Source organism: Salvelinus namaycush, chromosome 40, assembly GCF_016432855.1.
Source record: "Salvelinus namaycush isolate Seneca chromosome 40, SaNama_1.0, whole genome shotgun sequence".
Classification (NCBI taxonomy): domain Eukaryota; kingdom Metazoa; phylum Chordata; class Actinopteri; order Salmoniformes; family Salmonidae; genus Salvelinus; species Salvelinus namaycush.
The window spans coordinates 4,606,249-4,623,117 of record NC_052346.1 but is presented as its reverse complement, the minus strand read 5'-3'; the positions used below and the strand labels follow the sequence as shown (position 1 = coordinate 4,623,117).

The 16,869-nt window shown below is 42.7% G+C and overlaps 1 protein-coding gene across 1 annotated transcript in view; it reads right to left on the bottom strand.

Moving 5' to 3' along the window:
- Window positions 1-16,151, bottom strand: part of LOC120033451 (B-cell CLL/lymphoma 9 protein-like) — a 42,582-nt gene extending 26,431 nt beyond the window's left edge. The window contains exons 1-2 of the mRNA XM_038979811.1: window positions 15,793-16,151; window positions 11,733-11,936 (exon numbers count right to left, since the gene is read on the bottom strand). The gene's annotated coding sequence lies outside the window, so the exon portion shown is untranslated. The remainder of the gene's footprint in view (window positions 1-11,732; window positions 11,937-15,792) is intronic.
- Window positions 16,152-16,869: the final 718 nt, after the last annotated feature.

Here is a 16,869-nt window from a genome sequence, read left to right as displayed (position 1 = left end):
ATCAAACTCTTTGGTCCTTTAAAAACCTGCAGCATGTCAAATAGCGTGCTATAGCTTGGGAAATAAATACATGTGACTCTGGTCGACAGCATGTTTGTTTTCAACAGTAGGGCTGTTTTCCTAAATAAGTTAAAACCATGTGTTTTGTTCCCTTGCCACGATACTAACAAGTAGTCCCAGCTCTACTCTGTATTACGGGCCAAATAGTGTTGACCTCGACTTAGGCCTGAACTAGCCTGGTCCCAGATCGGTTTGTGCCGTTGACGCAAACTGGTGAGGGCCAAAAAAGTGGCCAAAAATCATTGCGCAGAAAATCTGTGTAAACAGCAACAAAATGTGCTTATTTTAAGAGTGGGGTTGTCACAATACCAACGATACATTTGACATTTCAATTTAGCAGACGCTCTTATCCAGAGCAACTTAACAGTTGTGAGTGCATACATTGTTTCTACTTTTTATTATCATCATACTACCAGGCCAAGTATCACGATACCAAGTACATCACGATACCAAATACACCACGATACCAAATACACCGCCTACACACTCTCCCTCCCACACACGCTTCACTTACTCCCTCCCTCTCCCACACACATTCTATTTCTCTCTCCCACACACTGCTCCCAAAAGTTAGGCAAGAATTTTAGGAATTTTTTACTAAGATTTATCTTAGAACTACATTGATTAGACATATGGATAATTTCTTTCGGAAGGCCATATCTGTTTTCCCTGTGCCATCCAAATGTGTGCATAGCCAAGGTACCATGTTGTTAGCTAGCTAGCTAGCCAGGTAACATGACTAAACAAGGTTGTTTGTACTCAAACTAAAAACTGAGTAGTTTAAAGCGGCCCGCAACATGGTTTATTCAATTATATAAAACGGCCTGCTTGTTCTTACAGGCGAAATGAAAAGATACGCTCGCACTGTGAGCCGTTCCGATATTTAAACAACTGTAACAGACACCCCACCACTGTCTGCACACCCCAGCACATTTTTTTGCCGTTCTACACGATTCGCGTGGATTACCTATTTTGAGATCAAAACGGCAAATAAATCGCCTTAAAAGTGACAAGTCTGCATCCCTGTCTATGCCAGTGGCTTTCAGAAGCTGTGTGACAGCGAAGCTTAGTCAGACTGGTCTGTTTGTTCTTACAGTCGAAATTAAACGTACCCACTTCGCTCGCGCTCTGAGCCGCTCCAATAATTAAACGAAGGTAACAGAAAACCCATCACTGTCTGCATACCCCAGCTTGCTATCACGCAGAAGGAACGGACGGAGAGAAGCGGCTGAGTTGGCTAATGGCTGGTCTGGGGGATGTGGCTGGCTGCTCACAGCTGTCACACCTGATATTGGATGAAGCGTCTGCTATCACGCTCTGAACTCTGATATTCTATTTGTAGGACGTGTAGGGATGCCATGTGCCCAGTCGTTAATTTCGATACGAGAACATAAACCATTATTTAGTGATCACACAGGGAGAAAATCGGTTTGCGCCTCTCTTTTATAGCTCGCCCTGCGTCTGCGCACTTTTCGTCAGACTGACGCCTCGATCACACCAACAACGAACCTTGGCACGTTGGTACACCAACAGCGCTTGGCACGTTGGTGCACCAGAAGTACATGGCACGTTGGTACACCAGAAGTACATGGCACGTTGGTACACCAGAAGTATGTTCATTTCCTTTCTTTTTCTACTTTGTTTATTGAATTTTCAACACCAGCATTTACAAAATAATTGCACTTGTAAGTTTCTTGGTAGTAATATAAAACAACACATCAAAACAGAGAGAGAGACAGACAAAAAAATACACAAATTTTTTTGGGGGGGGAAATTCTATATTTTGATAAATGGAAATCCTCTGTACCCCCTTCTCATGCTCTTTGGATTAAATCCATTTTGAATTGCATAAAGTTGGAAATAATTAAACACACACTCAATGGGTCTGTATATAAATTCTATGCAATGTGGGCTCCCTTCTTTTCTTATGTTACACGACTACATTTCCCTGCAGTACATTCATTTCCAATGCCACACTGCGTTTGTAGTGCGTTCTGTGTGGGGGATACGTTGGATTTATTGAACATATGCATCAAACTGTATGCGTAGACGGCTTGACAGAATGGTCAATGATAGTAGAAGCTGAATGTTGAACTTTTGTTGCACACATATCCAGATGATGATGATGCCTTGTACCATTTTGCGCAAAAACACTGTCTGTGTAATAGAGGCATTATACAGTTGAAGTCAGAAGTTTACATACACCTAAGCCAAATACATTTAAACTCAAGTTTTCACAATTCCTGACATCTAATCCTAGTAAAAAATTCCCTGTCTTAGGTCAGCTAGGATCACCACTTTATTTTAAGAATGTGAAATGTCAGAAAATAGTAGAGAGAATGATTTATTTCAGCTTTTGTTTCTTTCATCACATTCCCAGTGGGTCAGAAGTTAACATACACTCAATTAGTATTTGGTAGCATTGCTTAAAATTGTTTAACTTGGGTCAAACGTTTCAGGTAGCCTTCCACAAGCTTCCCACAAGAAGTTGGGTGAATTCTGGCACATTCCTCCTGACAGAGCTGGTGTAACTGAGTCAGGTTTGTAGGCCACCTTGCTCGCACACCCTTTTTCAGTTCTGCCCACAAATGTTCTATAGGATTGAGGTCAGGGCTTAGTGATGGCCACTCCAATACCTTGACTATGTTGTCCTTAAGCCATTTTGCCACAACTTTTGAAGTATGCTTGGGATCATTGTCCATTTGGAAGACCCATTTGCGACCAAGCTTTAACTTCCTGACTGATGTCTTGAGATGTTGCTTCAATATATCCACATAATCCACATAAGGACATTTCTCCAAAAAGTACTATCTTTGTCTCCATGTGCAGTTGCAAACTGTAGTCTGGCTTTTTTATGGCGGTTGTGGAGCAGTGGCTTCTTCCTTGTTGAGTAGCCTTTCAGGTTATGTCGATATATGACTCGTTTTACTGTGGATATAGATACTTTTGTACCCGTTTCCTCCAGCATCTTCACAAGGTCCTTTGCTGTTGTTCTGGGATTGATTTGCACTTTTCGCACCAAAGTACGTTCATCTCTAGGAGACAGAACGTGTCTCCTTCCTGAGCGGTATGACGGCAGCGTGGTCCCATGGTGTTTATACTTGCGTACTATTGTTTGTACAGATGAACGTGGTACCTTCAGGCGTTTGGAAATTGCTGCCAAGGATGAACCAGACTTGTGGAGGTCTACAATTTGTTTTCTGATGTCTTGGCTGATTTCTTTTGATTTTCCCATGATGTCAAGCAAAGACGCACTGAGATGGAAGGTAGGCCTTGAAATACATCCACAGGTACACCTCTAATTACATTTACATTACATTTAAGTCATTTAGCAGACGCTCTTATCCAGAGCGACTTACAAATTGGAAAGTTCATACATATTCATCCTGGTCCCCCCGTGGGAATTGAACCCTGGTCCCCCCGTGGGAATTGAACCCACAACCCTGGCGTTGCAAGCGCCATGCTCTACCAACTGAGCCACACGGGACCACGGGACCACCTCAAATGATGTCAATTAGCCTATCAGAAGCTTCTAAAGGTATGACATAATTTTCTGGAATTTTCCAAGCTGTTTAAAGGCACAATCAACTTAGTGTATGTAAACTTCTGACCCACTGGAATTGTGATACAGTGAATTATGTGTGAAATAATCTATCTGTAAACAATTGTTGGAAAAATTACTTGTGTCATGCACAAAGTAGATGTCCTAACCGACTTGCCAAAACTATAGTTTGTTAACAAGAAATGTGTGGAGTGTTTGAAAAACGAGTTAATGACTCCAACCTAAGTGTATGTAAACTTCCGACTTCAACTGTATATGGGTTAGCTGACAACGTCACGTCACGTGTCTTGTTTTGAGGTGTTGACTGATTTCATGTCAATGCTAATATGGCTCAAATTCACTAGCTAGCTAACCAACAACTAACGACGTATTTGAGACAAGTGCTCATTGGGCAAATGTGTTCATTTTCAATAAACATTGGAGACTTAATATAATTTACATGTTGTCAACAAGCTATGCCAACCCCGTCTGTTTTGCACCATAGTTGAGCACACGTCGGTTTTGTTGCTAAACAACCAACCAGTCAATAGCAAATAACACCTGATTGGTACTTAATGAAACTGGTCAATGGTTCTGCATGAATCTCATTTACATGTTCTCATATAACACTGTTCACGCAATAGGCCTACGTAGCCATGAACTATTTGAACAGGTAAGTTCTCGGCTAAGCGGTTAAAAGTAAGTACGGCATTTACCACTTGGAGCAGTGGAACCGAGTTTGTGACTCACCAATCTACACAACCCAGGCTCTTTCTCCATGGTCTAACAATGATGTAACGAAATCATTGTATCCTTCCCTTCAACTGCAATGATAAGCCGTGACAGGTCAAATGTAAGCTCGTAGAACAGGAATTTCAGTTATGTCATTTCAGTATACGTAGTGCAGGAAGTTCAGCTCTGTAATTTCAGTGCAGGAAAAAAAATTTTTTTTAAACAGGTCAAAGAGAATTTCTGGACCGCATAGAGAAGCCAAGCTTAGTCTACAAAGTCCTGTTCATTTATCACAAGGCTGATCTACGGCCCCTGGCATTCCCCTCTGCCAGTCTGTTTCACCCCGCCACCCCTTTTGGAATGGGTTCGTGGGCGCAGACACACGCCGCCAAACGGTTGGCGCATGGGCGGACACGGTGTCAGACCATCAGCTGGTGACGCGAGTGATGCGTATTGGCATGGACACAGCAGACACACAGAGCAGGAGAACTCACAGTGGTTGACTAGAGGTTGCGCTTACAATACCGCTGAACAACGCTTGTGTTCCTATCATAACATCCTAGCGCCGGGAGCATTTAAATCGATGGGTGATGAAAGCCTGTGCCCCTATATCAAACTGTGTTTAGCTAGAACAAGCACGCCGCAGGAACTGGAGCAGAATCCTTTGCCAGTGAGAGACGGTTCAAAAAGCAGCCCATTTAATGTCCTGGCAGGCCTCAGCTCTTCTTGGCACGCTGGCACAACCTGGCCTTGGCATCGGGAAGAAACCATTGGCAATACATTGCCACTCCAGAACTCATTGCGCTTGGCAAAGCCTCGCCAGTGCACTCATATAGCATAAGGTTACAATGTCTTGCCAATGCTTAACCAGCCATTTTATGGTTACAGAGTGAAAGGGAAAAGGAAAATGTGCCTCGTTAGCAGAAGGGATTATTTGGGATAGAAAGAGGGGAATGGAGGAGAGAAATCCCAGAGTTCTCCTGTTTCAGTGGAGGATGCCAAAACGCACCCCTCCCCCACCCACCAGTAAAGCGTTCCAAATCAGCGCACCCTACATTTTTCAACTCAGGGAGGGATAAGGTATCAGGAGACCTGGCAACCTTCATACTCGCATCATGAGCTGAAATGAAATGATTCCACTACAAGGAATTGAGCTTAACTCAGTAGCCACCAGCCAATCAGAGAGATTGTTTCCATTTTCAGGGGGTGTCACTAGCCAATCACAGAAAGCCATTCCCTCACTGGGGGTACCACTAGCCAATCACAGAAAGTAGGGGTGTAACGGTTCGTCAAACCAACGGTTCGCCACATATTGCAGTTACTGCAGTTCGTTTCTATTTATTTAAGTGTTGGTATTTCTGATTGTGAAATAACACCAAAGACTCATCAAAAACAACACTAAAATAAAGTGCAATATGCGTGTGAAATCTATGTAAAAACATGGCTCGGGCATTGTATAGGCCTATGCTATAATATTGTTCTTACAAAGAGAAAAAGTTGCACAATTGTGTGACTAATAAAGGGGTCGTGTCTGTAGCGCAGTACTTCTCATCTCCCACTCTGGGCTAATGTCACTGTCACTGTTAAGTAGCACTCGGCAGCCCTGGAGGTCCATCCATCTGTAGTAAGCGCAACACACGCAACACAACTTTGGCTTTGGCTTGCTTATATAGAGCAGGTACTACCCATTTGCTGAAATGGGTGCGAGAGGGAAGTTCGTAACGTGGCTTGAGCACTTTCACGAGGTACTGAAACACCCTATTCTCAACCACCGAGAAGGTGCGCAGCTATAAACACCTATCGCTCTTGTCACTTCTTTGGCCTGGTCAGAATCAGCTGCAAAGGGCAAAGGGCAGCGTGAAAACAGACGGGAGACAAAGTTGTGTTGTTGTATCCATCTTGCTCCGGTGGTAGGAATACTGGGGTGATTTCGGCATAAATGTTAAGTGTCAACATGGTTTGAGGTGTTGGCAGCTACATAAGCCATTCTCGTTGAGCAGTTTTTTGTCCATCTCCGTTATAATCTAATGGAAAGCCAAAATGTTCCCAAACTAGAGATTTAAACGATGATCGAGGATCCTCCTGGTTGTGATAGTTCATTTAGAGGCATGTGACAGTACCGGCAAACTCTGAACCACTGCGAAACCCTACAATTTCAGATTACACAGGGAGAGGAGAGAGCGAGAGAGACCATGACAGAGAGAGAGATAGGTGATAAGAATTCTCATTATGCAGGAGGGAGAAGTAAAAAGAGAATGTTCCATTTCTCCAATGGGGTTTTGAGGAATAGTAACCAACCATGCCAGATTAAAAAGAGGCCCATTTATTAGAGCCATAGTCTGTGGCAGCTGTGGCAGTGACAGATGGCCCAGTGCACTATGGGAGAGTAGCTGGGTCACAGCCAGGTCAGTTGGGCACTGGTGGAAAGGGCAGCAACACCCACACACTGCACATGAGTGGAGAGGGAGAGATGGCACTTCACCATGGTCATGTTCATTAGGCTTTAAATAGTAGAAAACCGACTGATACTGGGTTGGACTAACTGGGTTTGTCCAATTGATAAATGTTTGAAAACATTTCCAGTTCAGTGCCCTATGAACATGACCCAACATGGCCTACTCTTATGAAAACACAGGGACTGCTCACATCAGACTCTCCCAACAGTCTAACACCATCAACAGTATGTGCAGAATGTCACCAATCACAATCAACCAGAACAGAACACCCTCCAATACCTAATCCACACACCTGAGTCAAGCCAAAATTGCTAGAACTGTGCTCGGAAGGACAATGTGAACAGAAACATTTTAGCCAGTACGGATTTGGTGAGCATTTTAGTGTCACTCTAATTTACATCACCAACAATACTGAAATCCAAAATGAAGCATTAGCCTATATGTAGAGCCAGGAGTATGTCATGCCCACGTAACTGGACGAACTGGACGTAACTGGTCCCAATTAAAAGGACTAGGGCTGGGCGATATGGCCAAAATATTATATCACCGTATTTTTAATTTTTTTTTAATGGACATTTGACGTTTTTTTCAGTTTTTCAATAATACAAGTTCTACATTTGCTTTATGAGTAGTGAGTGATCCCAGGCTGACTACACCGCTCAAGGTCAGTTCTATTTGTGATGCAGATCGCACTGCAAGTCCTGTACAGTGAAATGCTTACTTACAGGCTCTAACCAATAGTGCAAAAAATGTTAGGTGAACAATAGGCAAGTAAAGAAATAAAACAACAGTAAAAACACAAGCTATATACAGTAGCTATAGGCTAGTAGCTACAGGCTATAAAAGAAGAGAGGCTACATAGAGACACCGGTTAGGCAGGCTGATTGAGGTAGTATGTACGTGTAGATATGGTTAAAGTGACTATGCATATATGATAAACAGAGAGTAGTAGTAGTGTAAAAGAGGGGTTGGCGGGTGGCGGGTGGTGGGACACAATGCATATAGCCCGGTTAGCCAATGTGCGGGTGCACTGGTTGGTCGGCCCAATAGAGGTAGTATGTACATGAATGTATAGTTGACTAGGCATAGGCATATATGATAAACAGAGAGTAGAACAATGTAAAAAAGAGGGGTTGGGAGGGGCACACAATGCAAATAGTCTGGGTAGCCATTTGATTACCTGTTCAGGAGTCTTATGGCTTGGGGGTAAAAACTGTTGAGAAGCCTTTTTGTCCTAGACTTGGCATTCCGGTACCACTTGCCATGCGGTAGTAGAGAGAACAGTCCATGACTGAGGTGGCTGGGGTCTTTGACAATTTTTAGGGCCTTCCTCTGACACCGCCTGGTGTAGAGGTCCTGGATGCCAGGCAGCTTAGCCCCAGCGATGTACTGGGCCATACGCACTACCCTCTGTAGTTCCTTGCGGTCAGAGGCCGAGCAATTGCCGTACCAGGCAGTGATGCAACCAGTCAGGATACTCTCAATGTTGCAGCTGTAGAACCTTTTGAGGATCTCAGGACCCATGCCAAATCTTTTTAGTTTCCTAAGGGGGAATAGGCTTTGTATTGCCCTCTTCACGACTGTCTTGGTGTTTCTGGACCATTCTTGTTTGTTGTTGATGTGGACACCAAGGAACTTGAAGCTCTCAACCAGCTCCACTACAGCCCCGTCAATGAGAATGGGGGCGTGCTCGGTCCTCCTTTTCCTGTAGTCCACAATCATCTCCTTAGTCTTGGTTACGTTGAGGGATAGGTTGTTATTCTGGCACCACCCGGCCAGGTCTCTGACCGCCTCCCTATAGGCTATCTCGTCGTTGATCAGGCCTACCACTGTTGTGTCGTCTGCAAACTTAATGATGGTGTTGGTGTCATGCCTGGCCATGCAGTCGTGGGTGAACAGAGAGTACAGGGGGTGACTGAGCACGCACCCCTGTGGAGCTCCAGTGTTGAGGATCAGCGTGGCAGATGTGTTGCTACCTACCCTCACCACCTGGGGGCGGCCAATCAAGAAGTCCTCTGTACCTGCGTCGCTTCCTCTTGCAAATAACGGGGATGTCGGCCCTGTGGGGTGTTTAGAGAATGTCTTGTGCATCATCGTTGTAGAAAAAATGTTTGTCTAATCCGAGGTGAGTGATCCCTGTCCTGATACCCAGAAGCTCTTTTTTGCCGTAAAATACGGTTGCAGAAACATTATGTACAAAATAAGTTACAAATAACTCTAAAAAAAAACATAATAGCACAATTGGTTGGGCGCCCGTAAAACTGCTGCCATTTCTTCCGGCGCCATTTTAACAAAAGAAAAAGCCTAGGAGGAGAGGACTAGAAATGATTCGGTTGACCATTTTGTGTGTGGATTAATTGTCGGAGTAGAGGACCTTGTGCATTTCAGGTAAAATAACAACTCAATGTTTTATCCCAGGAATAATTAGCTAGCAACAGCAAGCTAGCTAAATAGGACAAATTAGCTAGCAAGTGCAAGCTAGCTAGCTAAATTGCCATTAATGTTTAATGCTTTTCGACCAGTCCCCAAATTAATGTAATTAGTTCAGAGTTTGTTTTGATATTTTAACCTGCATGTCGTGATCGCGTTTGGTGTGGGGGGACAAAATAAATGTATGCACGATGGCGCACGCGCGCCGCCGGTTTGGGTTCCGTGTTAGAATGTTTCTCCATTCTGATTGTTTTATACTGTTTTATACTGTTCAATACAACTTCAACCAAAACAAATTCCAGCACTTATCGTTTCTGCATTTCCTGCACTCAATTACAGTGGTGGAAAAAGTACCCAATTGTTATAGTTGAGTAAAAGTAAAGATACGTTAACAGAAAATTACTCAAAAGTGAAAGTCACCCAGTAAAATACTACTTGAGTAAAAGTATTGGGTTTTAAATATACTTAAGTATCAAAAAAGTAAAAGTATAAATAATTTTAAATTCCATATATTAAGCAAGCCAGATGGAACCATTAAAAAAAAAAATATGTATTTATGGATAGCCAGGGGCACATTCCAACAAAATTTACAAACAAAACATTTGTGTTTAGTGAGTCCTCCAGATCAGAGGCAGTAGATGACCAGGGATGTTCTCTTGACAAGTGCGTGAATTGGACCATTTTCCTGTCCTGCTAAACATTAAAAATGTAACGAGTACTTTTAGGTGTCAGGGAAAATGCATGGAGTAAAAAGTACAGTATTTTCTTTAGGAATGTAGTGAAGTATAAGTAGTCAAAAATAAAAAATAGTAAAGTACAGACACCAAAAAAAACGACTTACATAGTAATTGAAAGTATTTTTACTTTACACCACTGCTCAATTGAGAGAATTTCCACACTGCACGATATGGGCAAATCATCTAGGACTTATTTTTATTACAAATATTGCATTTGTGATTTGACTTTCCAATTAGAGCAAAAAACTGTTGGAATCATGGAAATAGAATGACTATTCTAATTCTATAGTTAGAATATAATAGTGGGCACTTTGAATACAGTGTTGTTTGAGATGACAACAAATGAAAATGCCCGGGAGGGGTTACTGTGAAGGTAGGAACTGAAGTGTTGATAAGCGTTTCCTAGAGGACCCTATGAGCTTTGGCTACATTGCATGTTTTCTCTTACCTACATCATGTAGCCAACATATTCTTGCTTTGCATATTCCTCTTTGATTTTGAAGATACTGTTGCACAAACAACATGCTGAATTAGGTCTACACCATAACTGGTATTATCAGGCTGTATTAGCTAGCTACGTTTGCTCTTACTCAGTAAGCTATTAGCATTCGCGACTAACAATAAGCGTCTCACAAGATTTAGGGCAACTTGCTAAGAAAAGACAAATTAGCTGTTTGCTGATATAAGAAACACAAACTAATAGTGTCCACGCTAGTGGATTTATATTAAGAAGCAAAGTGAAAACAGCATTGTTGTCATCAACATTGTTGTATGTGCTGCATAGACCATGCAGACTGAACGCAAGTGTCTCATGGTTGAGGACCATCAAATGCGCTCCTTGAGTGACAGGGGGCGTGGCTAGGTATGTGTTGCGCGGAGAGAAAGAGCGGAGGGAAATGACTCAAGTAGCAAAGTAAACTATAAAAATTGACATCACACATGGCGTATCACATTTAACAAACCAAAACATTCAAATACCGGTATAGAAGGTAAAGTAAAAACCCAAACCGGTCCCTGCATCAATACCGGTATATCATAAAATACGGTATACCGCCCAGCCATGGAGACAGCGCACGCCTCACACCACACAGTCTCCTATACATATGCGCACACACACCATTTCCTGTCTGTCAGCCTCTGTGTTCCTACATCTGAGGCCATTAGTGGGTGTGTAGGTCACGGAATGTGATTACAGGATGGTATGCTGGGCTGTTTCATGCCATGTGTATGTGCACGCCCTCAGCTCTGCCCAGGCTGGCGTCACACATGGTGTGTGTGTGTGTGTGTGTGTCTAGGCAGGGCCTGAGATAATGGAACAGTATGCTGTGTAGCAGGGCTTAACAGGGTGCCCTGTCCTCTGCCCAGGGCCTGAACCCATCCCCCCACACCACACACACATCTGAGATTTGTGGAGTAAACTATCACTTCAAGATTTCCCTGTTACTGCTCTTTGAGTTCTTTAAGTTTAGACTCTTAGATCCCATGCACAAAAAGATAAACACGCAACTTAAGCAGTTAGATGTCATGGGAAGAGTCGATATCTGTGAATACGTTGTCATAGACAAAAAATAATAAAACGTTTGATTAACCATATTGTAGCCCGTGATACGTGTTGTCCCTAACCTTCCTAATGCTTGAATATAATTGACACATTCACCAACAAGCACAAAAACATTTACACATATCACATTCCTGTAAAATCCAAACCACAACAGTGACAAAGTAACATGGTGGCTACATACATGTGTGTGAGTTTGTGTGCGTGATGTCCCTTACCTTAAAATGACCCCAGGTCTCAGAGACCCCGGCTACTCCTCATGAGGAGAGCCTATCCCTGGGTTCCCTTTTGTCGTGCCCTTTGACCTTGGTCCGGCAGACAAAGCAAGCTGACTGGCTTAGCGTCTGCCCGGAGTCACAACTGTCACAGAGCCTCAAATCCCAGCACTCCCTCTCAGCAGATCACAGTGCCCATTCACAAACCTGGAGAGCGAAAAAAAGACAACCATCAGGGGTGTATTCAGGGTCTTTAAAACTCTCAGAATATCGCAGATAGAACAAATCCAGTTGACACAATCCCCTATTCCATCTGAGAGACAATAATTTCTGTTCTACGCAATACATTCTCTCTCCGAACATTCCGTGACATTACATCCCTCCTAAACAGGCCTCAGATCTCCAAAGAAGACCTAAATACACTTTTGGTTGAGGAAAATGATTAGTAACAGACCACACATGTTTACATCTCAGTCATAAACTCAGCAAAAACAGAAACATCCCTTTTTCAGGACCCTGTCTTTCAAAGATTATTCGTAAAAATCCCAGATCTTCATTGTAAAGAGTTTAAACACTGTCTCCCATGCTTGTTCAATGAACCATGAACAATTAATGAACATGCACCTGTGGAACGGTCGTTAAGACACTAACAGCTTACCGATGGTAGGCAATTAAGGTCACAGTTATGAAAACTTAGGACACTAAAGAGGCATTTCTACTGACTCTGAAAAACACCAAAAGAAAGATGCCTAGGGTCCGTGCTCATCTGCATGAACGATGTGGCCAGGGCAATAACTTGCAATGTCCATACTGTGTGATGCCTAAGACAGTGCTACAGGGAGACAGGACGGACAGTGGCAGACCACGTGTAAAAACACCTGCACAGGATCAATACATCCAAACATCACACCTGTGGGACAGGTACAGGATGGTAACAACAACTGCCCGAGTTACACCAGGAACGCACAATCCCTCCATCAGTGCTCAGACTGTCCGCAATAGGCTGAGAAAGGCTGGACTGAGGGCTTGTAGGCCTGTTGTAAGGCAGGTCCTCACCAAACAACACCGGCAACAATGTCGCCTATGGGCACAAACCCACCGTCACTGGACCAGACAGGACTGGCAAAAAGTGCTCTTCACTGACGAGTTGCGGTTTTGTCTCACCAGGGGTGATGGTCGGATTCGTGTTTATCGTCGAAGGAATGAATGTTTCACCGAGGCCTGTACTCTGGAGCGGGATCGATTTGGTGGTGGAGGGTCCGTCTAATCTGGGGCGGTGTGTCACAGCATCATCGGACTGAGCTTGTTGTCATTGCAGGCAATCTTAATGCTGTGCGTTACAGGGAAGACATCCTCCTCCCTCATGTGGTACCCATCTTACAGGCTCATCCTGACATGACCCTCCAGCATGACAATGCCACCAGCCATACTGCTCGTTTTGTGTGTGATTTCCTGCAAGACAGGAATGTCAGTGTTCTGCCATGGCCAGCGAAGAGCCCGGATCTCAATCCCATTGAGCACGTCTGGGACCTGTTGGATCGGAGGGATTAGGGCTAGGGCCATTCCCCCCAGAAATGTCTGGGAACTTGCAGGTGGCTTGGTGGAAGAGTGGGGTAACATCTCACAGCAAGAACTGGCAAATCTGGTGCAGTCCATGAGGAGGAGATGCACTGCAGTACTTAATGCAGCTGGAGGCCACACCAGATACTGACTGTTACTTTGATTTTGATCCCCCCTCCTTTGTTCAGGGACACATTATTCCATTTCTGTTAGTCACATGTCTGTGGAACTTGTTCAGTTTATGTCTCAGTTGTTGAATCTTATGTTCATACAAATATTTACACATGTTAAGTTTGCTGAAAATAAACGCAGTTGACAGTGAGAGGAGGTTTCTTTTTTTGCTGAGTTTATCAAGCCGCTTTTAAAAAAACGGCACAATCGATACATTCAGTGTCTGTTTGAAAAGCGGTGTGACTTTTTGGAGGTTTCAGGGCAATGTCTTAGAGAGGAATAATAGGAAGGAAATAGGAAGAGGCAGACACAGTCGGTCCCAAATCGAACGTGTTTGTTAGATTATTTGTTTTATTTTAGATTTGGTTTCTTCTTTCTCTGGCTGCAACAGAGGCCATGCAATTTAGCAATTATACATTTAACAACTACGATGCACAAGGGAAAAGATCTATAGAAAACTTGTCTAATATGTACAGGATACATCCCACATATACAAAGGCAATGGAACCACATGGAAGATTCTACCCACAGTGCAAAGGGAATAGATAGCAGACTACCTACATGTTAACTACATATCCACAGCATTTGTGACGCATGTCAGCTTTGACATTAGGTTAGAGGCCCAGGTTTAAGCCACTGCACAGCAGCAAAACTATGGGACAGCAAGGATGAAATAACAATTGATCCAAAAGGACATCTTGGAAATAGAGTTCCCCTAGCCTGGTATGCATCACCTTTTAGGCCTTAATGATCATTTTAAACCTTGGATGCATAGTTGAAACAATGGCAACGCAGCCACCCCACCTGTTTTGGTAAAAAGCTGAGATTGGCCTGGAGAACTGTAACCACTATCAAATTCAGACAGAGATATGAATGAAACCCTGACCATGATATCAAAATGATCGTTTTAACCATGTTGAGGCTATACAGTGTTTGTTTACATTTAGGTCACTGTCACAAACATTGGCGTAAAAAAATATTTGGGGTTCTGATGGGGTAAAACACTTGAACTAAGCTCATGAGGCATTTATAAGTTATATTCTTCAAGAATCAATGGGTATATATCATTCATTTATAAGTCCAAAAATGGATGTAACAACTAAGGATTCTAGCTTTAACCTACTGTATTGCAGCAGATGTATTTTCCATGCTGGCAAAAATTTGTGTTATACGGCTTCATCAGCTATTCTGACCAGTATCATTTGCCATGGCATCATTCACATCTTCTATATGAATAGTCCACACCACCAAAATAACCTTTTGGCAAATATTGATTCTGCCCAAACATTCGTGAGCAGAGTGAATAGGCCAACGTTTTGGTTATCTAACTAACCTACCATTCAAGCAGGAACCACAACCAGGTGGACACAGGACATGACGCAGTATTCTCTATGGGTAGAACAAGTAAACAGACCGTCTTTGCTCAAGAAACAAATGGGCTAGTTACACAGCATAAATACCATCTATATAACTACAAAGGGGTGGTGATGCAAGTTTCCAACTAATTGACACAACACCTATTATGAATAATATAAACGTATAATTCAACATTTTCCAGTACCTCCAATCCAGTGTTTACATATGCAAAGGAGTGTGGGCTACATTCATTTCAGATTATGTTGCAGACGTCCCATTCCATATTGAGTCGGATACCATGAATGGAAAAATAACTGTACCCCCTCGTAGCTTTTTTTGTTGGCCAGGCAGTTACAAACCATCTCCTTTCACGCTCGTCTTAACAAGCGGATCAAAACCATGAGCCACTGCAACATTGTAACACGAAAGGTAACGATAGGTTTAGTTTACTCGACCATGGCTGTTCGAGCCTTCCACTGGAAAACGTCGGGTTGATCACAGAATGGGACAAAAAGCTTCAGGCCAAGTCGGCGAATCACGATCAACATTGCAGGATGTGTTGCTTACTGCTTTGCAATGATTTCACCACGTGTAGACCTGAATACGTGTAGTAATTAAAATTTTATGTGAAACCGAAAGTCAGAATTGGTTAGTATTAGTGGGGAAAGTAAGTAACCCCCACAAATCGATGCATTACGAAAATAGAAAGCAGCAGCATGTGTGTTGCAATGGACAAATACCCATCTACACAAATTAATAGGACAAAACTAGCACTAGGGACAACTTTGAAGCGATATATTGAAATAGCAAATTGAAGTATGTTTAAAGGTGTAACGTTAACTTCAGAGAATAAGGGGCTGACTTCCTAACGGAGCAAGGCCAAGTATGTTTACAGCTGAACGGGCATGGGATGAAAAATTATATATAGCTTGGTTAGGTATAGTAACGTGAGATGCAAAGGGAAACCCTCTCTTACCCATTGTGTCTGACACAATATCCTTCATTATTGAACACGATATCACATATGTATACAGAGCTCCACGAGTCCCATCTTTCTTCGGTGAGGACAAATTATTCCATACACAAATAGACTTACACCAATAATTATCCTCGAGTAAAGTAAACCATTTTCAAAAGAAGTTAGGCCTACGCGAAAGACGAGATTAAAATGTTATTTTCCACGATAAACAAGAACAGTAGAATAGTTCCAGATTTTGCATAAATAAATCTCCACTCCTGACTAGTATACTCCAAGCGATAACAAGGGCTTCTCTAAGACGTTCCAAACTTGTGCAGCTTTTTTTTCTCTCAAAGGAGTTGTTCCTGTTTCGCCAAAGCTTGGGGGAGGGGTGTTTGTCAAGCAAGCTGAAAAGCCCAGCCAGTTTAGAACACAGACAAAACTCACAGAGAAGTGAGAGCGAAGTCAATTTGTTATAGCCTACTAGGAACGACAGGGTAAAGATGATAATCGACTAACCAATTGCAAGACTAAGATAACCATACAATATCCTATGCATTTTGGGAAGTTAAAATGTTTGCCTATTAGACTGGACAGTAAATAGCAGTGGTGTAAAAATACTTTGAAGTATTTTTACACCACTTAAGTCGTTTTTGGTGTATCTGTACTTGACTATTTATCTTTTTTACAACTTTTACTTCACGTCATTCCTAAAGATGTATATTTTACTCCATACATTTTTCCTGACACCAAAAGTACTCCTTACATGTTGAATGCTTAGCAAGGACAGGAAAATGGTTCAATAGAGCCCCACAGTGGAGGTGTCATAATACCCATAAAACCTAGCGGTCAAACAGGGAAATGGTTCCAATCATTTTTCCACCATTAATTTTTCCCATGGGGGATTTTAGAAAAAAGGGCTGTTTGTGTAGGCTTACCCAGGAATGATGTTTCAACAACCATGTAAATCTCTCTTGGACAAGGTGACTTTTATCAATATGCTCGGCTCTATTTACTCTTTAAAAAATGCTAATTATGATCAAAGTAGACATCGTGCAAAACTACAAATCCCTGCAAGCTCCTGCACGTCACATC